We start from the raw sequence: 25,422 nt of genomic DNA on the forward strand, positions 1-25,422 counted from the left end.
AGGGAGGAAGGGAGAGAGGGAGGGAGGGGGAATTTGCTCATATAACCAAAAAATCTTGGGATAAAACTTGTGGCTTCAGGCACATCAGTATCCATAAACTCAAGCATTTTCATCAGAAATCAATTCTTAGGCTCCAGCCATGTGTATAAACATTATGATCGCTGGCAGCACAAGACTCACATTCTAGATCTTAGCAGTATCAGAGGACAAAGAACATCTTCTCCAATAGCACTGGTGGAAAAGTCCCAGGGAGGATTCTCATGGGTTTACATTGGTCACATACTCTGAAATGAACCAAGAACCATAGGAAAAGGATTCTGTTAACATAATAGAAAAGGAAAAAGCAAAACAACATATGCCCCTATGTTAGTAATAAAGCAAAAGCCATCAAAGCAACATGGTGCAGTCTTTCTGACAATTCTTAGGAAATGAATCTAGACCGAGAACTGTGTGGGTAAAGTCAGAATACTCTGTGTGTTAAGTCAGCAAGAAGGAAACACAGATATTAGTTTGCTACCCAGAATGTAATGGTTACGTTTGATTCCAACATTTCATCAAGTTTTACATTTAATTTCTACCACAGAATCTCTCAAAGAGTATTCCAAACAAAGGCGCTCACTTTTTAGGATGTTTAAGTCTACAACAGAGTTTGGTGAAGGTATTCAGTAGTCAATTAAGTTTGGGAATCTTTTGGTTATACACAGTTAAACAGATGTCTTAACTGAAGACCTTCTCAGAGATTGTACTATGTGATTGTGCATGACAAATCATCAAAAGTGGTGACTTAGAATGCCTTAGTTCCCAAATTAGCTTGCCCATGAAACCCTTTGGTTCACAGAGAATCTTGTGGGCCTGGTGTTGTATGGAAGACATGCTAGAATCCTCCACTCCACAGGGAGATGGAAATGACTTGTTTTGCCTGTGCATTTGAAACTTGGTGCATAGTGGTGTGAAAACAGCATGGATTTTCACATTGGTACTGTGTTTGAATCTCAGTTTTTTACCTTTATCCTAGATCAAATTACTTAAAACTCTCTGAACCTCTTCATCTATATAAAAGGAGGTGTTATGACTTATAAGATAACATATGCCAAAAAGTCTAGGACAATACCCTGCTCACAGAACACACTTGTTAATGTTATTTTCATTTCATTTGAAATTGATCCAGGCCTGATATAAACTTCCACCAAATGCAGCAAACTCCAATAAAATCAGCACAAGACTCTAATAGTGCCTTCTTTGATTTTAAAGATTCTCTTTCCTTGATAACAGCATATTTAGAAAGCTTTAAAAAAAAATAGAAAGAATATTTGTAACTCACAGTAAATCTTCAACTAAATTATTCAAGCTATTTGTTTATAAACAGCACAACCAGTCAAACATGAAGCTTAAATGGGAAATCAATTTCCCTGCAAAATATTTCAGGCTATATGGAGTTGTCCTGGAGAATTTGATGGCTGCAATGACGAACTGTTTTCATGACATCACTCACAAAAAGAGAACATTACAGGACTAACACAGAAACAATCCTGAATTACAAGGAGGACAGGAAGACAGGAAGACATTGACCTGCCCTTCTTTGGAAGGGTTCCCAAATTTCTTGCACCCTCCACAGTCATCACCCCCAGAGACACTATGCCAGCCAAATACAGAATTGCTGCAGAAATGTGATCAAAGATTATAAGTTAAAATTTATCCAAGCCTCAGATTCATAGTGCTCTAACAGTTTTAGCATTTTTACAAATCTATCTGTCATAAATTCATCTTCAAGGAAGTTATAACTTAAAAATCAGCTGAAAAATAAGGAACCAAATTAGAGTTTTCAAAATTATAATTATTTTAACAGATACTATTGATTGTCCAACTGTTATCTTCCTCTCTTTCCTTCTAACAGAATACGAAATTGTATTCTGGCCTCTGCCCTGCTCCTTCATGAGCTTCAAAGGTGCTGACTCCATCCATAGCTGTAAGTGGTGGAAGACTCTCCGTGGTCTAAGCCAAACCTGTTTAACCATACTGGGTACAGGAGTGAGCATGTGATACAATTCTGGCCAAGACATGAGAAGTCCATTAAAAGGTTTTCAGATGAGGAAATCTCATTCTTGAAAAAAAGAAAAGAGGGGTAGGTCCCTCTTCTTCCTACAGATATTGCCTTGTGTGGATCTAACATCTGGACCTGCTTCAGCTGCCTTGCTTCCAGCATGAGAATGAAGACATTGCTAGAGATGGCAAAGGAGAGAGATTTTAAAAAGCCTAATTCCTTCAGGTTCTCTGAACTACTCAATCAACAAATTCTGAATTCTTTCCTACCTCTGGACATCCTGGTGTGAGATTAATATATTTCCTGGGCTTCCCTGGTGGCGCAGTGGTTGAGAGTCTGCCTGCTAATGCAGGGGACACGGGTTCGAGCCCTGGTCTGGGAAGATCCCACATGCCGCGGAGCGGCTGGGCCCGTGAGCCACGGCTGCTGAGCCTGCGCGTCTGGAGCCTGTGCCCCGCAATGGGAGGGGCCGCGATAGTGAAAGGCCCACGCACCACGATGAAGAGCGGTCCCCGCACCGCGATGAAGAGTGGCCCCCGCTTGCTGCAACTAGAGAAAGCCCTCGCACGAACCGAAGACCCAACACAGCCAAAAATAAATAAATAAATAAATAAATAAATAAATAAATAAAGTAGCTATAAAATTAAAACTCATTCTATGAGGCCACCATCACCCTGATACCAAAACCAGACAAAGACACTACAAAAAAAGAAAATTACAGACCAATATCACTGATGAATATAGATGCAAAAATCCTCAACAAAATACTAGCAAACAGAATCCAACAACACATTAAAAGGATCATACACCACGATCAAGTGGGATTTATCCCAGGGATGCAAGGATTCTTCAATATACGCAAATCAATCAATGTGATACACCATATTAACAAATTGAAGAATAAAAACCATATGATCATCTCAATAGATGCAGAAAAAGCTTTTGACAAAATTCAACACCCATTTCTGATAAAAACTCTCCAGAAAGTGGGCATAGAGGGAACCTACCTCAACATAATAAAGGCCATATATGACAAACCCACAGCAAACATCATTCTCAATGGTGAAAAACTGAAAGCATTTCCTCTAAGATCAGGAACGAGACAAGGATGTCCACTCTCACCACTATTATTCAACATAGTTCTGGAAGTCCTAGCCACGGCAATCAGAGAAGAAAAAGAAATAAAAGGAATACAAATTGGAAAAGAGGAAGTAAAACTGTCACTGTTTGCGGATGACATGATACTATACATAGAGAATCCTAAAACTGCCACCAGAAAACTGCTAGAGCTAATTAATGAATATGGTAAAGTTGCAGGATACAAAATTAATGCACAGAAATCTCTTGCATTCCTATACACTAATGATGAAAAATCTGAAAGAGAAATTATGGAAACACTCCCATTTACCATTGCAACAAAAAGAATAAAATACCTAGGAATAAACCTACCTAGGGAGACAAAAGACCTGTATGCAGAAAACTATAAGACACTGATGAAAGAAATTAAAGATGATACCAACAGATGGAGAGATATACCATGTTCTTGGATTGGAAAAATCAACATTGTGAAAATGAGTATACTACCCAAAGCAATCTACAGATTCAATGCAATCCCTATCAAATTACCAATGGCATTTTTTACAGAGCTAGAACAAATCATCTTAAAATTTGTATGGAGACACAAAAGACCCCGAATAGCCAAAGCAGTCTTGAGGCAAAAAAATGGAGCTGGAGGAATCAGACTCCCTGACTTCAGACTATACTACAAAGCTACAGTAATCAAGACAATATGGTACTGGCACAAAAACAGAAACATAGATCAATGGAACAAGATAGAAAGCCCAGAGATTAACCCACGCACCTATGGTCAACTAATCTATGACAAAGGAGGCAAAGATATACAATGGAGAAAAGACAGCCTCTTCAATAAGTGGTGCTGGGAAAACTGGACAGCTACATGTAAAAGAATGAAATTAGAATACTCCCTAACACCATACACAAAAATAAACTCAAAATGGATTAGAGACCTAAATATAAGACTGGACACTATAAAACTCTTAGAGGAAAACATAGGAAGAACACTCTTTGACATAAATCACAGCAAGATCTTTTTTGATCCACCTCCTAGAGTAATGGAAATAAAAACAAAAATAAACAAGTGGGACCTAATGAAACTTCAAAGCTTTTGCACAGCAAAGGAAACCATAAACAAGACGAAAAGACAACCCTCAGAATGGGAGAAAATATTTGCAAATGAATCAACGGACAAAGGATTAATCTCCAAAATATATAAACAGCTCATTCAGCTCAATATCAAAGAAACAAACACCCCAATCCAAAAATGGGCAGAAGACCTAAATAGACATTTCTCCAAAGAAGACATACAGACGGCCACGAAGCACATGAAAAGATGCTCCACATCACTAATTATTAGAGAAATGCAAATCAAAACTACAATGAGGTATCACCTCACTCCTGTTAGAATGGGCATCATCAGAAAATCTACAAACCACAAATGCTGGAGAGGGTGTGGAGAAAAGGGAACCCTCTTGCACTGTTGGTGGGAATGTAAATTGATACAGCCACTATGGAGAACAATATGGAGGTTCCTTAAAAAACTAAAAATAGAAATACCATATGACCCAGCAATCCCACTACTGGGCATATACCCAGAGAAAACCGTAATTCAAAAAGACACATGCACCCGAATGTTCATTGCAGCACTATTTACAATAGCCAGGTCATGGAAGCAACCTAAATGCCCATCAACAGACGAATGGATAAAGAAGAAGTGGTACATATATACAATGGAATATTACTCAGCCATAAAAAGGAACGAAATTGAGTCATTTGTTGAGACGTGGATGGATATAGAGACTGTCATACAGAGTGAAGTAAGTCAGAAAGAGAAAAACAAATATCGTATATTAATGCATGTATGTGGAACCTAGAAAAATGGTACAGATGAGCCAGTTTGCAGGGCAGAAGTTGAGGCACAGATGTAGAGAATGGACATATGGACACCAAGGGGGGAAAACTGCGGTGGGGTGGGGATGGTGGTGTGCTGAATTGGGCGATTGGGATTGACATGTATACACTGATGTGTATAAAATTGATGCCTAATAAGAACCTGCAGTATAAAAAAACAAACAAAACAACTAATACTAAACTTTCATTGGGTTATTTGTATGGAAATATGTTAATATAAATGTTTCAGACATTACATGAAATTTCTAAAAATCTTATATTTGTATTTGTATGGAAATATGTATGGAAATATGTTAATATAAATGTTTCAGACATTACATGAAATTTCTAAAAATCTTATATGTTCTGGTATAATGTTATAAGTAATAATCCTAGTTATTACTTTAAAATGTATATCTCAGAAATAACTAATTTTCTTGTCAACTGCATTATTATGAACTTTCATCAAATCTTTTACCATGGTCATTTTTAAGTCTTTTGTCATTTACAGACAGTTCTGGGTGTACTCTGATGATTTTGCAAATATGTTCCTATAAAAGGGTTTCATCTTCAAGAAATTCATGGAAAAGACTCTGACAAGTACAGGTTTCTGGTAACTGACTGTACTGCTGAACTGAATGAATAAGCATTTTCAGAACTCTGATGAAAAACTGATGAACTCATAAAAGTGCTAACAAAAGATCAAGATGAAAAAAAACAATTAATTACATGGGACTGAGTGAACTGATGAGGATGAGTATAATTTTTGTGACTTTCTGTCTGAATTTAAAAAAAAAAAAAATCCCACAAGGACTCAGAGGCAAAGAATATACAAATCAATTTTCACTGCAAAGTAAAGGAGCTGTTACAGTGGAGGATTACTGGACTGAATGTCAATATTATGACATAGTATGAGTGTGTTTCATGTTTGGTAATTGCAATCATTGTTGCTTTTGTTGTGGTCATCCATGTACAATGCTTGGTGTCAGTCTATTTATCTCTTGTAAAAATAAAATACAGTGTGTGTGTGTGAAAAAAAAAAAAAAAAAATATATATATATATATATATATATATTTCCTAATTGTTTATGCCAATCTGAGTTCCTGATTAGTGCAGGACAAAGCCACCTGATACAAAGGCCTTGAAGAGAATAACAAAAGCATGGCGGACACTACTGTAAACACCCAGTGTCTATTCTCCCTTTCTACCTCTCTAATAGTACTCCCTGTTCGGTTTCAGGTAGCCCAGTTGCAGAAACACTGTCATTTCTAGACAATAAAATGTACACGGATGTCTACTATTGGGGCTTATGAGAAAGCTACTATTTGACTTATTAAAATAAATTTGAAAAGGAGAGATGGTTCTCAGTGCCCTTTGCCTTTTGCTTTTTTCACCTTCTTCCTGCCTAATATGTGGGCTACACGCTCAGAGATTGAACAACCAATATGCTAAGAGTGATAGAGCAGTAAACCAGAAGGAACCTGGATTCTTGATGCCTTCCTTGACCAGCTGTGCTCTTCCTAAAAGACATCACTCCAGATTTCCTTGGCAAATAAAGAAAAGAAACCCTTGCTTGAATAAGTCCCTGAAGTTCTGTTTCACTTGTACAGCCAATGCAACCCCAATACAAAAGTAATAAGCTATTTATTTATCAGCAAATAACAAAACAAATTAAAGATTGGGAAGAGTATAATGAGTAGATAAAGGTGTGGGCTCTGGAAACAAATTGCTTGGGTTTGAAAGCTAACTCTGCCTTTTGCAAGCAGTAGGATTTTAGTTGTTACTTAATTTCTTTAGGCCTTGGCTTCCAGGTAAAATTGGAATGATAAAAAAATAAATCTACTCCAAAGAGTTACTATGAGAATTTAATGAGACAATCCATGTGGGGAAAAAAATGAGCCTAGAACTCAACATTTCTTCATCCAAGAACCACTAAACACACCACCATGTACCAGACCCTGTTCTAGGTACTAGGACTGTAACAGTGGACAAAATAGACAAAAAGCCACATTCCTATGGAGCGTGCATCCTATTGAGAGAAAATAGATAGTAAACAACATAAGAAAGAAAAATATACAGTGTGTTAGACAGAAGATAAGAGCTATTAAAAATGAATAAGCCAGGGAAGAGAAACAGAAAGTAGTTGGGGTGGAGTGTTGTAATTCTAGATAGAGTGGATGAGGAAAGCCTCACTGAGAAGGTGATATCCTTGTAAAGGTCTGAAGGAGATAACAGAGTGAGTCATGTGAATCCCTGGGAAAAAAGCATGTTAGGCAAAGGGAAAAGCTAGTACAAAAACATGAGGAAGAGAATCCCTAGTGGGTTCTTAAAACAGCAAGGAAAACAGTATGGCTGCAGCAGAGATTTTAACAATTAGCTTGAAACAATTTTTTCCCTTTCAGAAGCAAGTCTAGAGGTTTGAGATTTCAAACCATTAGACCATTAGAATATAAAATGAATATGAAAATAGTGAAAATGCTTATATGAAAATTTCCCCACCTTCTATTTCTCTCTGTATCCTCTATAGAGTATCTATGTAATGCCAAATGATTGGCCATGTCTTAGTCATCTCGGCCTGTCATAACAAAATGCCATAGACTGGATGGCTTAAATAACAGATATTTCCTCCCAGTTCTAGAGGCTAGAAGTCCAAGATCAAAGTGTCTGGCATATAGTAACTGCTCAGTTAATATCACTTTTCTGTTATGCTGGACTGGCAGGAAACGGAGAGGATAAAGAGACAGAAGGCTGAGAGATGACATCCAAGGGCACAAACACGGGAATAAAAGAAAGTGTTCTTGAATTCATGGAAAGACACATCACTGTCCCAGTGTTTTGTTCATGGGCTGGGCTACTTTCATCTCGAAAGAGGGCAACTTCAGTGAAAAGATGTCAGGAGAAGAGAACTTTAGCATTGAGTTTGAGGTGAAAGGTCATGGGAAGTGATTCAGATGCTTCCAAATTACCGTTTCTTTGAAGCTTCCTCTTAAAATGCAATCAGGCCATTTAGGAAACAGGGTGTTAGAAAAAATACCACTGTGAACAATAGGTAATTGTTATTGTTGTTGTTGTTACAAAGTGCTTTCTCTGTGACAGGCACTGAAATAAGACCATCATATATATGATCCTTCTTTATTTGTTCCATCTTTCTCTAACTACAGCCAAGAAGGGTTCTATATTTTAAGGGCTCATGGGATTCGATTGGGCCTGCCTGGATAATCCAGAATACTCTCCCCATTTCAAAGTCCTTTTGCAATGTAAAGTAACATATTAGCAGGTTCTGAGAATCAGGATATGGACATCTTGCAGGGGCATTTTTCTGCATACCACATGGTGTGACAGAAGTAACCCCCAGTGAGTTTGATCCTCACAACTCCAATGCAGAGTACATAAGTTTCCCCATTTTAAAGGTGGAGGAAGCGGACCAAGAACCAAGGGAAATGGGTAGCCTATGGAAGCTGGAAAAGGCAAGAAATAGATCCTTCCCTACCATCTATAGAAATGAACACAGCCCTGCCAACACCTTGATTTTAGCCCACTGAAACCCATACAGGACTTCTGACCTACTGTAAGATAATAAATTTGTTATTTTAAGCCATCAAGTTTGTAGTAATTTGTTACACAGCACTACAAAGAAACTAATACACAGCCTAAATTAGTTATTTAAATACAGGGTTAAGTCATAGATATTGGAGAAAAATTTATAATCAAACTACAACCCACTGTCAAATATAGGTAAGCGAAAATTATCTGGAACTAGAACTGGATAAAACAATCAGAATTCATTACAAGTTCATCCAACTATGACACATGTCTCAGAACTCTTTATTTTGATTCAATTGGTTTAAACTAACAGAAAACTTGTTGGCCATGTAACAAAGAATTCAAAGAAAACGTGGCCTCTGGAATTATTGATTCAGTAGTTCATCAAAGTCATTAGAGTATCTTTTCTCTGCATATTGCAGTGACCATTTCATTCCAAAGCTGGCTTCCCTCATGGTGGCAAAACTACAATATTCAGAAGAAGCGAGCTCTGGCTTTTTGTAGGTCCCTCAAACTTGTCCTCACATCTTATCAGCCCATTCTTTGCTATGAGCCTACTCCTGAACAAATTCCTTTGGGCGGAGGAATGCTGTGTGCCATGTGGCACAGTCAGAGTTAGCTAAACCAGTCACTATAGAAACGGGTATAAGATTACCTTGATTGGATTAAAACAATCAGTTTCACTTCTGGAACAGGAAGATGTTCCCAAATTATATTGATGGCACACAATGAGGGCAGGTAGAAGGGGTGATGAAGACACAGTAGTTAATAATTCTATCCAGACCTGAAGTCACTAGTAGAACTTCACAGTATGAAGCCTAATGTGAAAGATGAAAAGAGAGTCAGAGAAAAATAAATGGTTGAAGAAAAGTGAATAGAGAATAAGAGAAAACTATGCACATGATGGGAAACTGAAGGGACAATAATAAATGCTTTGGATGTTCTTAGCAACATCTTTCTAGTGTTTCTGAAACTTGAGTAATGAACAGACCACCTTTAAAAGAAAAAAAATAAGAGGTAATTCAAGGGCTATAAAAAATAATGATTAAAGGCATAGGCTCTAGATCTTGGAAACCTGGCTTCAAATCCCAGCTCCATCCAGCGCCTGCTGGTCACACATCCTTGGGCCCCTCTCTTTCTCCATTTTTTCATCTAAAGATAATAATAATGCCAACCTCATGGAGTAATTTATGAGGTCTAAATGAGTTAATACACATAAAATCACTGGAATAGCATCTGGCTAGTATAAGAACAATCTAGATGTTAGCTAAATAAAATAATGTTATCTGAATATGTACAAACAAAAAACTAGGTAAAATATCTGCATGCTTATATTGCTTATAAATCTTTAGAATTAAAGTAAATTTACACATTATATTTAAACTAAAATCCAACAAATTCAAATCATCAGTATCGATTTAGTGTGATGGATAATGTGTTTTTTAATAAATGAAACCAGTGCTCACAATAACACCTCAAACTGCTCCAGAGCTGGCTCTTTTGAGTCTGGCAGTTTTGTTGTTTTTTAACATGATTTTTTTGTTTTTTGCTTTGCACAAACTTTTATTGATACTTTATTACTTTGCAGATTGAAAATCCAGGGATTCTATAAAAACAGTCATTGCAGTTGGAATCATTGTTTTCACCATCTAACATTATGTATTTATTATTTAACAAATATCTATTTAATGCTTACTCTGTATCATACCATGTAGGTGTTGGGGATTCAGCAGTGAATAAGACAAAGTTTCAGCCCTCATGGAGCTTATAGTCTAGAGGAATCAATAAAACAAACAAAGAAATAAGAGCACATGCATAAACATATAATTTCTGATAGTGGTAAGTGTTATTAAAAAAAAAAGTATAGCAGGGTAAAGGGACAGCAAGTGACAATTCATGGAATGAGGCAGAAAGGAATCAGAGGTAGTTTAGGTTGGGAGGTCAGGGAGAGCTTGGCTTCTCAGAGACTTGAAATGAAGAAGCCAGCTCTTTAAAGACTTGGGAGAAGAGCTTTACAAGCAGAGGAACCAGCAAGTGCAAAGGCCCTGAGGTAGGAGCAAGCTTGGTGAGATGGGGAACAGCTAGAGGCTAGTGTGACTACAATGAGTAAGGAGGAAATGGCCAGAGTTGACACTGGTGAAGAGGCCATACACCAGATCATGCAGGACTTCACAGGCCACAGTCAGTGTGTGAATGTTATCTTAACTGTGAGGGGAGTTTGCTGGAGAGTTTTAAGCAAGGAATTAACGTGGCTCTAAATTAGGTTTTTTAACATGATTTATCATGGAATTGTTCATTTTCCCCCGATCATTTCCTTACTCAAACCACTGCACAGACCACCATACCGTCATTGGGCCTTCCTTTGGAGCAAATACATCACATGCATGATGTTCACTTCTGTTCCTTATCATTATAACTTGAAATTTTTTTAAGGTACTATTTGATGCAGCACAAATGCAAAAAGGGATCCTGAAATGGTTATACAGATGGTCTAGAATATGTTTCTATGTTCTTTTTGGGTCATCACATAAAATTAAACAATTCTCAAAAAGAGCCCACAGACATCTGAGAATACATCTTTATCCCTTAGTTTGAGAAATATTGCTCTGTCCCAGAATCTACCTGCTATACCCCTTTTTTGCTCTGCAGGCAATTTGTTTCTTTTCGCACAAAGCTCTGCTCACTCCTCCTCTCTGCTCTAGACCATCCCCTACTTATTTATCCCCCAAAAGTGTTGATGATGTGACCTGTCAAGGCTAAGGACATCCAATAAACTCCTGACTTATGGCCAGGATCTCTCTCTTCAGATTTTATTTGGTATGGGTATATGTGTGTGTGTGTGTAAATTTTTTAAATTTTCATTCACAACATTTAAGAAGGTAGTTGGGCCAAAGACTGCCCTCTACTCTTCCCTAGCTCACCTTAAGAAGACCTTGGGTGGATGGCCCATCCCAGTTCTGCTCTGGGCAATGAGGCAAAATTCTTCCTTCATTGATATGATCTTCCTTTAAAGAGCTTTCCAGGATTGGCTCCCCCCCTCCTCCCTGATATTAAAGGAGTAAATGAGTGAGGGCCCAGGAAAACTCACCTCGAGCCTTATAATGCAACATCAGGAGACCACATGGAGGATAAAGCAAAACTTTCAAAAACTGCCATAAAGAACATGCATTTACTCAGCTTTGTCCTTTCTTGGGGACCTCTCCAGGGCATGAGTAAGGCAAGTCCAAAACACTTGACCCCTGGTCAACTACCATATATATTATTTTAGAAACACTAGAAACAGAGGAAATACAGCTTTTGTACAGCTAGCCTCAAGCTCTAGTGCCATTTTAGCTGCCCCTTGGAGGGATTCTTCTCCAACTGAGCTACATCTGCAGCAGACAGAGACAATCCTGGGCTAGTCTGTGGTGTCTGCCCCACAAACCAACAGTCTGGAGGGAAGACGATGGCTGAGGTCACTCAGTGACCCTGAAGCTATGGCAGCTCAAATGCAAAATCAGATTGTGTAAGCAGAGTGAAGCTGCTGCAGCATCTGATGGGAAACAAGAGCACAGACTAGATGAGCGCTGCAGAGAGGTCACCCCAACCAGCCTTCCATCCTATATGCATAGCCCTCTCTCCACTAATAATAACAGTTGTTATGAATTAACCACTTAAATCTGTGCCAGGCATTGCTCTCAACCTTTATATTTACCTACGAGGCGTGTGTTTTTACGACCCCCATTTACGGGGTCGGTGGGGGGGAGGAATTAGGCACAGAGAAGTTAAGCAACAAAGCCAAGATTACACAGGTAGTAAGTGGAGAAGCCAGGCTGAGAACCCAGGCTTTGTGGCTCTCATTACACCGTGCTGCTGCTTAAAGAGACAAGTATTCCAGGGAGGTTTACACCTTGCACTTCACACTTCATCCATCACAAGGCAAAAAGCTTGTTGGGGTGAGACTAGGAAGAGGGTGTCAAATTCCCTGTGACAGAAGGAAACAGCAGGAAAAGAACAAAATGAAGAGGGTGGGGGTGGGGGGGGTGGTGATCATCCTTCTTCTGAAGCAAAGAGGTGTTTTCGGAGAAAAGAAGATTCCCATGTGTAGGTTTGAATTACTGTCGTGCTAATAAATGGGCCATCAAAGCAGATGGCTGCACTCTCATGACTGCCATGGGAGTTATTCACGCTGATCCTTTCCCTTGTAGCCTGGCCAGACAAGGATGAAAATCCCCAGCATCAGGTATTAAAAGAGAAAGAGGAAGCACGCAAACCAATTTACGGGGTTTCACTTGACCAGTTTTCTTCATTTGAGTCCTGTTAGCTCTGATAATGTATCCTCACTATTAATCAGCCAGGGAGGGCACGGTAACGTCAGTGTGTGTGAATGCGGGGCTAAGCCCAGCAGCCTTCAGTAGTGTTGAGAGTACCAGCTTTCCAGCAAGAAACCCAGAAGAACACCTGGAGAAACCAAGGAGAACATCTAAATGATCCTTCCAGGTTTCATGAAGCATGTAAGTGACCAAAGCAGTGACTATTCCAAGGAAAATACCAGGGAATTTAATGCAGTGGGAGTTCTGCAGAGCTCTGCCACGTTCTTGCTGTTCTTTGCACAAGTCATTTTACCTCTTTTTAGCTTCAGTTTCTTCAGCTTTGAAATAGGGGAAATGATACACTCTGCATAGGAGTTTTGAGGATCACTGAAGTATGGATACAATGGTCCTATTTCAATGCCTGTCACAGAGAAAGCACTTCGTAACAACAACAACAACAATTACCTATTGTTCACAGGTATTTTTTCTAACACCCTGTTTCCTAAATGGCCTGACTCCATTTTAAGAGGACGCTTCAAAGAAACAGTAATTTGGAAGCATCTGAATCACTTCCCATGACCTTTCACCTCAAACTCAATGCTAAAGTTCTCTTCTCCTGACATCTTTTCACTGAAGTTGCCCTCTTTCGAGATGAAAGTAGCCCAGCCCATGAACAAAACACTGGGACAGTGATGTGTCTTTCCCTGAATTCAAGAACACTTTCTTTTATCCCCGTGTTTGTGTCCTTGGATGTCATCTCTCAGCCCTCTGTCTCTTTATCCTCTCCGTTTCCTGCCAGTCCAGCATAATAGAAAAGCAAACCTGATTATATCAGAACAGACTCACTCTCTCCCCAAAAGTTCATACTCTTGTTCAAGACTTCCTATTTATCACCTCGGTGATGAACCAGAAGCCCGTGAAATGACAATGCTTTCTGGCTCTGAATCAGGGTTGTTCTATTAGTCATTCCAGGATCTCAAGAAGAAGAGTCAGAAAAAGCAAGAGATTCAGAGATAATGTGCAAGCAGGAACGGTAGATTCAGAGAAGAACACAGAAGCTTCACCAAAGAAAAAATATTGCTAACAAACATGCTAAGACCACTGACTTCATTAAACACAGAGAGGCCCAGTAAATGTGTACATAGTAGATAAAGAGCTACAGCTGGAGCCAATCTGACCTGGCAGAGCACTGGCACGTTCTAGTTGTATGGCCTGGGATAAGACATTTAATTTTTCTGAGCTTTAGTTTCTTCATTTGTAAAATATGGATAGTAATAATAATTTCACAGAGCTTTTATGAGGATTAAAGATTATCTGTGTAGAAGTGCTTAACACACTGCTTGACACATAGTAGGAGCCTAATTATAGGTATTATTTAGCCAAAGAACTAGTCTTGTAGCATCCATGTTTTCTAAGATGCTCCAACTTTCTCTTTTGCACTTTTCATAAATATAAATCTTAAATGGTTATTTAATAACTAGGACATACAAAGACTACGCTGGCAAAAAGTGACAAAGGATTAAGCTTACCCAGAATAGTCCTAAGGAAAACCAGGATGAAGAATAGATGGTACAGGAAGATGTATTTAGTTCACTGAAATATGCAGAAGCCTGAAGAATCTGGAGGAGTTCTCTGCTACAGGATATTTCCAAATACAAGCTGGGGACCACTTATTCGGGTGGAAATGTCCAGCAGACAGTTGACTAGGTTGATCCAACACGTGGAAGAGAAGGGTCTTAGCACTTGGCTGGACACAGTGTTCTGGAGCATCTATTAATACTAATATCCCTCCAAGGATAGGTCACCCAAGAAAAGTTAGGCAAAAAGACAGAGGATTAGACACTATAAATGCCGAGATTTACGGGCTAGGTGGAAAAAAAAAAAAATGAAAGAGACAGAAACTGTTCATTGGAAAGAATTAAGGACTACTCAGTAAATTGGCCACAAGCAATGGATAATTCATTCATTCACTCATTCAACTAATACTTAGATTGTGCTTACTATAAGCCAGGCATTATGCTAGGTGGGGATATGGTGAGGAACAGCATAACCCAGATTCTACCTGCATGAGGCTTCCTGTCAAGGAAATAATTCAGGTATAAACAGGTAGTTGAACAAGTCCACTAAGAGACCTTTCAAAGAATCACTGGGGATAGAAACCAGAGTTAAAGGTATAAGAGAAAAAGAAGACAGTGGAAGTAAATTCTTTTAACAAGCTCAGCTCTAAGGTAAGAAGAGAGGGGATACAGAGTCAATCTTCTGGAAAGATTTTAAGCATCACTTGAGATTCAATTATTCTCTCATCAATGTCTGGGTTTCTTAAAAGTCAAATAATAGCACAAGTCATGTCTACACTGACTATGATGGAAGCAGCTGCCTAAGCAGACTGACTGTCTTTTTGTGTCTTCAGAGACTATCAGACCAGGTTGTCTCCCCACAGTCCCCGCACAGCATATGCTCTTTCCTGCAGTATGAGGATATCTGCATTAGCCTAAGTACATACAGCAGGCCCTTTCATTAATGCTCAATACGCTTCGCACATTAGCAAATATCACTGTGTCCCCAATGGAACTCTAAGGCATCTGGTAGACTTGTGTCTCCCTCAAGATCCTGCTTGTTTCTCTTATAGTCAAAAGGCACAAGTCACATACTCTTAATTTTGCCCCAAAATCATGGTAAGCGCTATCTCCAAACGCTCTTTGGCCTTCAACCTCTTACTTTGTTGACTGTTTTAACTCTAAGGAGTTAAACCATCAAATTCATGGTTCTTAGCCTTACTGTCTTTGTGATTTTCATGACCAAACATATGAGAATTTTTGGTGGCACACTCAGAGGGATTAAAATGTAAATGTCAGCATTTACATATACATTCAAAACTGAAATAAAAATGTATTGTCACTACTCTATTTAGTTGGCTGTCCTTAGGCTTTGCATTATGATTTGAATTAAGCAGTTTTTTTATACTAATCACATTCACATACATACACCCCTAAGGCAAGATCCTCTCACGTGTCAGTACACAGGCAGTTCAGCTTTGCCCTGACATTAAGTTGCACTTTTAGATCTCACTTGCCAAAATGTACCCTACTCTACAGCTCTTCATCTCAGTGATCCATGTCCAAGATATCATCATAACACTATATTTCTTCAGTTGGGCAACCTACCTGTGGAATTTTGCTGGAACTCCAGTCTGCCATAATACACAGGTTAAATATACAATTTAAACTCTGTTGCAAGCAAAGAAGATCTGAGAGTTCAAAACTGGGAAATAGTTTTCCAAAACGTAGACAGTTTATTGTATGCAGTTTGGCTGAAAGGTAGAGACAAATGACCTAGAAAAATTTCTCATCTTCCCTCAGAGCCTAAAAGCCTATAGCTGTTGGTATAACCCCCAAAGCATCTAGAGGGATCCATTCCATTCATCAAAGGTAGTTGACTACACATCTTAGTTTTCCCAAGACAATATCAGTTAATGCCTGCTGTTGAAGTAGTTCAGTGTTCCAATGGTAGCATCCCATTTCTCTCTCCAATGTGTCCTAATTTGAACAACAAATTATTTGGTCATCTCAGACAAAGAATATCACAAATCTCCCAACCAGTTAAATGTCAAAAATTTTCCAACTTTTTAGCCAGTTTTAAAGTCATGTAAGTATTATTTCAAAGAAACAGTCCTCCAAAACGTGAGTTAGTGGAAGCCAGAACCACTGAGAAAGAGAGGCGAAAATTTCAAGTACAATAGTGCATCCAGGAACAAACAGGTATAAAGAAGTCAACTGACATTTGATGCTGAGCCTAGGAAGCATTATAAATAAGAACTGAAAGAGGTATTCAGAGCTTTAGGTCCACACAGCCAAAGTAAATCAAGTCGGCAAAGATTTTATGAGATTCTAAAGAACGTACCAAGAAGATGAAAATGAAAACTCTGCAATTTTTTTATTATTACCATTGATTTTAACTTTTTAGAAAAAGTCCTGAGATTACCAGAGGCACCAGATCAGATACTATAAGTGAGGTGAAACAAACTGTTTGGCTTTAACCCTTTTGGAGATTCTGATCTGCCTGAACCAGACTCTAACACTCATATCCCTCATTGAACAGATATTCCATTAAACTACACACAAACCAAAGTGGGAAGTGCTGAATCCTAGCATTTGGTAAAATCTTGAGGCAGTTTGAATTGTCATTTTGTGCATCTGAATTTATGGCTGTCTACTTTTATTATGTCTTATTAGCATCCTTTTTGTCTCATCTCAGTGTTTGCTCATTCTTGCAGCTCTGAACTTTTAAAGAGCAGTTATTTCATGCATTTATTACTCTTTGCTTCAACCTTCCAAACATTCACAGAACTGTACATAGGACTTTTTCTGCCTTCTCTGAGACCCTATCCAGTGGTTTCTGGATACTGCCCTAATCCCGAATCCCTGCTATTTCTCATTACCCTTTATTAACAGACTTCTAAGTGACTTTTTTGAGACAACGGGATTCTGTTTTTAGCCAAGCCTATTTCACTCAAATTTGCAAGTAAAATTTCATGAGAAGCTGTATCAAATGCTTTATTAATTTCCAAATATATATTCTAGACTCCGCCTTAAATTCATGCTGTTCTTTATTTACTAGAGAACTTATTTTCCAAGCCTTTTTCTTTAATATATATGTAAAATTTTTCCTCTTCTCTTTTAACCTCCCTGCTATGTTTTCTGATGGTAATAGATCATGCCACTTGATATGACCACAGAGCTGTGCTCTGCTTTTCTGTTTAAAAAATCCAAATTAAAGTGACCAGAATGGCGTAGAAATCATCTTGAGGGCAACTGAAGGAAACAGAAATAGTGGGCCTGCCCAAAAAAGGCTTAAATAAAAACATAATATCTGCCTACAGGTATCTGAAGGATTGTCAAACCGTATCCCTGAGGAGCAGAACCAGGACAAGAGATAAGAATTATAGTGGCAGAATGTGCCTCAACAGAATTCATTCATTATTTCAATAGTTATTGAGAGCAGTCTACATAGAAAGCATTATTTTGGACCTGTGGAGGATGTAAAGAAAAACTAATTAAAAGTCCCTGCTCTCAAGTCCTTTACAACCTATTATGGTCACATAATGCACGAGAATAAATATAACTGTCCAACTCTGGAATGGACTGAGCCATGGAGCAAGGAACAGTTGGTCACTAGAGAGATACAGGTAAAAGCTGAATGCCCACCTCTCAGGTATACTGTGGGAAAGATTCCTGTATTGGCTGGATATTCATTTACTTTTTCTCTGCCTTGTTTCAGAAAGGACTCTCAATCTAGATTTTTCTTACTCCTAAGCCGTGTATTCCATGAGTAACAGAGATACTATTTTTAAATCTTCCTTTGTTAGTAAGCCAGCAGCTCCAGGATCTCTTTGCCATTGAGGACCTAGGCAAAGAGGCAGAAGTAGAATACATACATAGAAGTCCTTGCCAGAGATAAAGAAAAAGAAAAACAGTCTCCATTGGAGAATACCGGAGGAGAGATAAAGGGAAAGTGAAGGGGTCACATGTGCAGATCTTCATAGTCCCCTCATTAGAATGGAACCATAGGGATAAAGGGATGGAAGTACCACAGTAGTTGTGGGAGATCCTCAGCACTCATGGGATGATGGCAAGATTCACCAGTTCAGCTTGGAGGAGGCTGTAAGTCTGTAGAAGTTCCAACTATGTTCAACATGCTGCAAAATGTAGTTCACCGGAGACAGATATATTAAGCTGAGTATATGAGTTTGAAGTACCACCATTGGATTTCACAGCCTATGTATAACATAAGGGTGATCCAGAAATGGCCATGTGTCCCACTGAGGAAACAAAGAGGAGCAGAACAGGTAGGAAAAATATCAAAGGCCTGGGGCTAGAACAAAGAGTCCACACGTAAATGGAGGCAAATGGCCACAACCATGGACCCCATTCAGATATATCACCATGTCTCAAAAGGCCAGACAATATCAGCGGGAGACCAGAACAACCAACCACACAGTCAAAGTCAGTAAGAATCTGTGGGATGACTAGTAGATATCAGACCACTCTTTCCTCTAATACCACAAAGTAACATAAACCTCCTTTCAATTTCCAGATATCAACTTGGAGAAAAGCAGGAAAAGAGAAAGGCAATCTGAAAGAGTGAATGTAGCCAACATAATCAAAAATCCAAAAGGGACTGTTTCAACCAAAAGAGACTGAAATACCATCAACTAATTGGTAAATTTCAGATTTTCCCCCAAGCTCTCTAATAAATATACAGCCCTCTAAACCCCTATACACATAAACACAAGCACCCTACTACCCAGTGAGATAGGGTTCATAGGAGAGATTTATTTCATTTTAGAAAATCAAGAAAACTAAATGTTCTCATATATCTAAGCAGTAATATGTGTAGATTCTTGATCCCAACACAAATTCACGGGCACATATTCACATATGTGACACCAAATAGTTAATCATTCATCAAGAAAATCTTTCTAAAAGGTGAGGCTCTCTTTTGTGGGGACACTGAGAGGCCTTGTACAAATTCACATTGTTTATTTCTGTCTTCTACAATGATTACTTTCTCAAACAGGATTATTAGCCTGCTTTAATGCTGTATTTTAATCTCCCTCATGTTGTTGAGCTTTAATGTCTTCTGCATACTCCATATGGTTATTAATTTGCATTCTTGAAAAAGTCAATTACCCATACATTGCTGTACTCGTTGAACCGAGGAACCTATTTACAAGAAACGTGAACTGCAGCATCACAATCACTAAAAGAAAACTTGTCTCCTCTTTCCACACAATATCTTCTCCCCTGTCAATGCAGCCTTCCTTCATTTTAAGATATTCTTGTGGTTTTCTACTGAAATCACACACTGTGGACCACTGTTCTGTGTATATGAGCTTGATGTCACTGGGTACCATATGTAATTATCACCCACAAAGGAATGTTACTCAACATATATTGTATGTTCATATGTTGCTACATGTATTTGTCAAATCAGGTACATCAGAACAAACCATCAAATCTCAATATGTAGAACAGATAGAGGCATTGAAAAACAACTACCAAAATCTGTCCTAGGCAGCTGACATTTCATTTCCCATGAAAGAAAAGAAAGAAAAAATCATCTAGCCTCTCTCAATTTGTCATTTGGTGTTCCTAGTGAGACTGAGTTAAAAAATGTTGGCAGAGCTGTTAGAAAGCAAGGCTGTCGTACCCATGAGGACTGGAGAGAAGGGAAGTATTAATGTGGCTAAATGGGGTCTAGATGAAGAACCCTGGAATTCAGGGAGCAATGAAATTAAAGCACCGAAGTGGTAGCTCCTTCTGAATTTACCAGAATATAATTTCCAGTTCCTCTGAATTCTCTCAGCATTCTCCAAATATCAACATTCACAGAGAAATGTGACAATGGTCACAATGAGCTACAAATAGATCTGTCCCCCCCTTGATCTGGAACTGGTTATATAGGTAAGTTCGATTTGTAACAAAAGGTCCTGGTATTATTACTACAAAGGATTGAAGTGCTAGGTAAGGCAGGAGGTTTCATGTGCTTTTGAGTCCAGGCAGCACAAACACAGTCAATCCTGGAAAAGTTCCTTTTCTTACACTGGTTACTGAAAGGCTACTAAGTCCCCGAAAAGCTGTAACAAAAACCAAACAAAACCCTGAAAGGTGGCAAAATTGACGGGGGACACTGAAAACAGCTAGTCAATGCCTGAAGCCCAAAGTCTTTGTCTGCACAGTTGCTTCTTTTCATCATCTCTCAGATCATAAGCTGTTTAAGGGCTGTGAAAGGTATCAGAAAGACAGCCTTCTTCTATTTTTTTTTTTTAGTATTTTATTTTAAAATTTTGAATTTTATTTTATTTATTTTTTTATACAGCAGGTTCTTATTAGTCATCAATTTTATACACATCAGTGTATACATGTCAATCCCAATCACCCAATTCATCACACCACTACCCCCACCCCCTACAGCTTTCCCCCCTTGGTATCCATACTTTTGTTCTCTACGTCTGTGTCTCAATTTCTGCCCTGCAAACCAGTTCATCTGTACCATTTTTCTAGGTTCCACATATATGCTTTAATATACGACATTTCTTTTTCTCTTTCTGACTAACTTCACTCTGTATGACAGTATCTAGATCCATCCACATCTCTACAAATGACCCAATTTCGTTCCTTTTTATGGCTGAGTAATATTCCATTGTATATATGTATGACTTCTTCTTTATCCATTTGTATGTCAATGGGCATTTAGGTTGCTTCCATGACCTGGCTATTGTAAATAGTGCTGCAATGAACATTGGGGTGCATGTGTCTTTTTGAATTATGGTTTTCTCAGGGTATATGCCCAGTAGTGGGATTGCTGGATCATATGGTAATTCTATTTTTAGGTTTTTAGGAACCTCCATACTGTTCTGCGTAGTGGCTGTATCAATTTACATTCCCACCAACAGTGCAAGAGGGTTCCCTTTTCTCCACACCCCCTCCAGCATTTGCTGTTTGTAGATTTCCTGATGATGCCCATTCTAACCGGTGTGAGGTGATACCTCATTGTACTTTTGATTTGCATTTCTCTAATAATTAGTGATGTTGAGCAGCTTTCCATGTGCTTCTTGGCCATCTGTATGTCTTCTTTGGAGAAATGTCTATTTAGGCCTTCTGCCCATTTTTGGATTGGGTTGTTTGTTTTTTTAATATTGAGCTGTTTATATATTTTGGAGATTCATCCTTTGTCCAATGATTCGTTTGCAAATATTTTCTCCCATTTTGAGGGTTGCCTTTTCGTCTTGTTTATGGTTTCCTTTGCTGTGCAAAAGCTTTGAAGTTTCATTAGGTCCCATGTGTTTATTTTTGTTTTTATTTCCATTACTCTAGGAGGTGAATCAAAAAAGATCTTGCTGTGATTTATGTCAAAGAGTGTTCTTCCTATGTTTTCCTGTCAGAGTTTTATAGTGTCCGGTCTTACATTTAGGTCTCTAATCCATTCTGAGTTTATTTTTGTGCATGGTGTTAGGGAGTGTTCTAATTTCATTCTTTTACATGTAGCTGTCCAGTTTTCCCAGCACCACTTATTGAAGAGCACCACTGTCTTTTCTTCATTGTATATCCTTGCCTCCTTCATCATAGATTAGTTGACCATAGGTGCGTGGGTTTAGCTCTGGGCTTTCTACACTGTTCCATTGACCTATATTTCTGTTTTTGTGCCAGTACCATATTGTCTTGATTACTGTAGCTTTGTAGTATAGTCTGAAGTCAGGGAGTCTGATTCCTCCAGCTCCATGTTTTTCCCTCAAGACCGCTTTGGCTATTTGGGGTCTTTTCTGGCTCTACACAAATATTAAGATTTTTTGTTCCAGTTCTGTAAGAAATGCCATTGGTAATTTGATAGGGATTGCATCAAATCTGTAGATTGCTTTGGCTAGTATAGTCATTTTCACAATATTGATTCTTCCAATCCAAGAACATGGTATATCTCTCCATCTGTTGGTATCATCTTTAATTTCTTTCATCAGTGTCTTATAGTTTTCTGCATACAGGTCTTTTGTCTCCCTGGTAGGTTTATTCCTAGGTATTTTATTCTTTTTGTTGCAGTGGTAAATGGGAGTGTTTCTATAATTTCTCTTTCAGATTTTTCATCATTAGTGTATAGGAATGCAAGAGATTTCTGTGCATTAATTGTGTGTCCTGCAACTTTACCAAGTTCATTTATTAGCTCTAGTAGTTTTCTGGTAGCATCTTTAGGATTCTCTATGTATAGTATCATGTCACCTGCAAAGAGTGACAGTTTTACTTCTTCTTTTCCAATTTGTATTCCTTTTATTTCTTTTTCTTCTCTGATTGCCATGGCTAGGATTTCCAAAACTATGTTGAAAAATAGTGGTGAGAGTGGACATCCTTATCTTGTTCCTGATCTTAGAGGAAATGCTTACAGTTTTTCACCATTGAGAATGATGTTTGCTGTGGGTTTGTCATATATGGCCTTTATTATGTTGAGGTAGGTTCCCTCTATGCCCACTTTCTGGAGAGTTTTTTTCATAAATGGGTGTTGATTTTTGTCAAAAGGTTTTTCTGCATTTATTGAGATGATCATATGGTTTTTATTCTTCAATTTGTTAATATGGTGTATCACACTGATTGATTGGCATATAATGAAGAATCCTTGCATCCCTGGGATAAACCCCACCTGATCATGGTGTATGATCCTTTTAATGTGTTATTGGATTCTGTTTGCTAGTACTTTTTTTTTTTTTAACATCTTTATTGGAGTATAATTGCTTTACGATGGTGTGTTAGTTTCTGCTTTATAACAAAGTGAATCAGCTATACATATACATATGTCCCCATATCTCTTCCCTCTTGCATCTCCCTCCCTCCCACCCTCTCTATCCCACCCCTCTAGGTGGTCCCAAAGCATCAAGCTGATCTCCCTGTGCTATGTGGCTGCTTTCCACTAGCTATCTATTTTACCTTTGGTAGTGTATATATGTCCATGCCACTCTCTCACTTTGTCCCACCTTACCCTTCCCCCTCCCCGTATGCTCAAGTCCATTCTCTAGTAGGTCTGTGTCTTTATTCCCGTCTTGCCCCTAGGTTCTTCATGACCTTTTTTTCTCTTCTTTTTTTAGATTCCATATATATGGGTTAGCATACAGTATTTGTTTTTCTCTTTCTGACTTACTTCACTCTGTATGACAGACTCTAGGTCCATCCACCTCACTACAAATAACTCAATTTCGTTTCTTTTTATGGCTGAGTATTATTCCATTGTATATATGTGCCACATCTTCTTTACCCATTCATCTGTTGATGGACACTTAGGTTGCTTCTGTGTCCTGGCTATTGTAAATAGAGCTGCGGTGAACATTTTTGTACATGACTCTTTTTGAATTGTGGTTTTCTCAGGGTATATGCCCAGTAGTGGAAGTGCTGGGTCGTATGGTAGTTCTATTTTTAGTTTTTTAAGGAACCTCCATACTGTTCTCCATAGTGGCTGTATCAGTTTACATTCCCACCAACAGTGCAAGAGGGTTCCCTTTTCTCCACACCCTCTCCAGCATTTATTGTTTGTAGATTTTTTGATGATGGCCATTCTGACCGGTGTGACATGATATCTCATTGTAGTTTTGATTTGCATTTCTCTAATGATTAATGATGTTGAGCATTCTTTCATGTGTCTGTTGGCGATCTGTATATCTTCTATGGAGAAATGTCTATTCAGGTCTTCTGCCCATTTTTGGATTGGGCTGTTTGTTTTTTTGATATTGAGCTGCATAAGCTGCTTGTAAATTTTGGAGATTAATCCTTTGTCAGTTGCTTCATTTGCAAATATTTTCTCCCATTCTGAGGGTTGTCTTTTCGTCTTCTTTACAGTTTGCTTTGCTGTGCAAAAGCTTTTAAGTTTCATTAGGTCCCATTTGTTTATTTTTGTTTTTATTTCCACTTCTCTAGGGGGTGGGTCAGAAAGGATCTTGCTGTGATTCATGTCATAGAGCATTCTGCCTATGTTTTCCTCTAAGAGTCTGATGGTGTATGGCCTTACATTTTGGTCTTTAATCCATTTTGAGTTTATTTTTGTATATGGTGTTAGGGAGTGTTCCAATTTCATTCTTTTACATGTAGCTGTCCAGTTTTCCCAGCACCACTTATTGATGAGACTGTCTTTTCTCCACTGTATATTCTGCCTCCTTTATCAAAAATAAGGTGACCATATGTGTGTGGGTTTACCTCTGGGCTTTCTATCCTGTTCCATGGATCTATATTTCTGTTTCTGTGCCAGTACCATACTGTCTGGATTACTGTAGCTTTGTAGTATAGTCTGAAGTCAGGAAGCCTGATTCCTCCAGCTCCGTTTTTCTTTCTCAAGATTGCTTTGGCTATTCGGGGTCTTTTGTGTTTCCATACAAATTGTGCAATTTTTTGTTCTAATTCTGTGAAAAATGCCATTGGTAGTTTGATAGGGATTGCATTGAATCTGTAGATTGCTTTGGGTAGTATAGTCATTTTCACAATGTTGATTCTTCCAATCCAAGAACATGGTATATCTCTCCATCTGTTTGTATCATCTTTACTTTCTTTCATCAGTGTCTTATAGTTTTCTGCATACAGGTATTTTGTCTCCTCAGGTAGGTTTATTCCTAGATATTTTATTCTTTTTGTTGCAGTGGTAAATGGGAGTGTTTTCTTAATTTCACTTTAAGATTTTTCATCATTAGTGTATAGGAATGCAAGAGATTTCTGTGCATTGATTTTGCATACTGCTACTTTACCAAATTCATTGATTACCTCTACTACTTTTCTGGTAGCATCCTTAGGATTCTCTATGTATAGTATCATGTCATATGCAAACAGTGATAGCTTTACTTCTTCTTTTCCGATTTGGATTCCTTTTATTTCTTTTTCTTCTCTGATTGCTGTGGCTAAAACTTCCAAAACTATGTTGAATAATAGTGGTGAGAGTGGGCAACCTTGTCTTGTTCCTGATCTTAGTGGAAATGGTTTCAGTTTTTCACCATTGAGGACGATGTTGGCTGCGGGTTTGTCACATATGGCCTTTATAATCTCGAGGAAAGTTCCCTC

At 38.4% G+C, this 25,422-nt stretch overlaps 1 long non-coding RNA gene across 1 annotated transcript in view; it reads right to left on the reverse strand.

Annotated features, from left to right (window-relative positions):
• Positions 1–25,422, reverse strand: part of LOC309636911 — a 267,301-nt gene that overhangs the window by 215,156 nt on the left and 26,723 nt on the right. The gene's annotated exons all lie outside the window — the stretch shown is intronic.

Source organism: Balaenoptera physalus, assembly GCF_965194825.1.
Source record: "Balaenoptera physalus genome assembly, chromosome: 10".
In the NCBI taxonomy this organism is placed as follows: domain Eukaryota; kingdom Metazoa; phylum Chordata; class Mammalia; order Artiodactyla; family Balaenopteridae; genus Balaenoptera; species Balaenoptera physalus.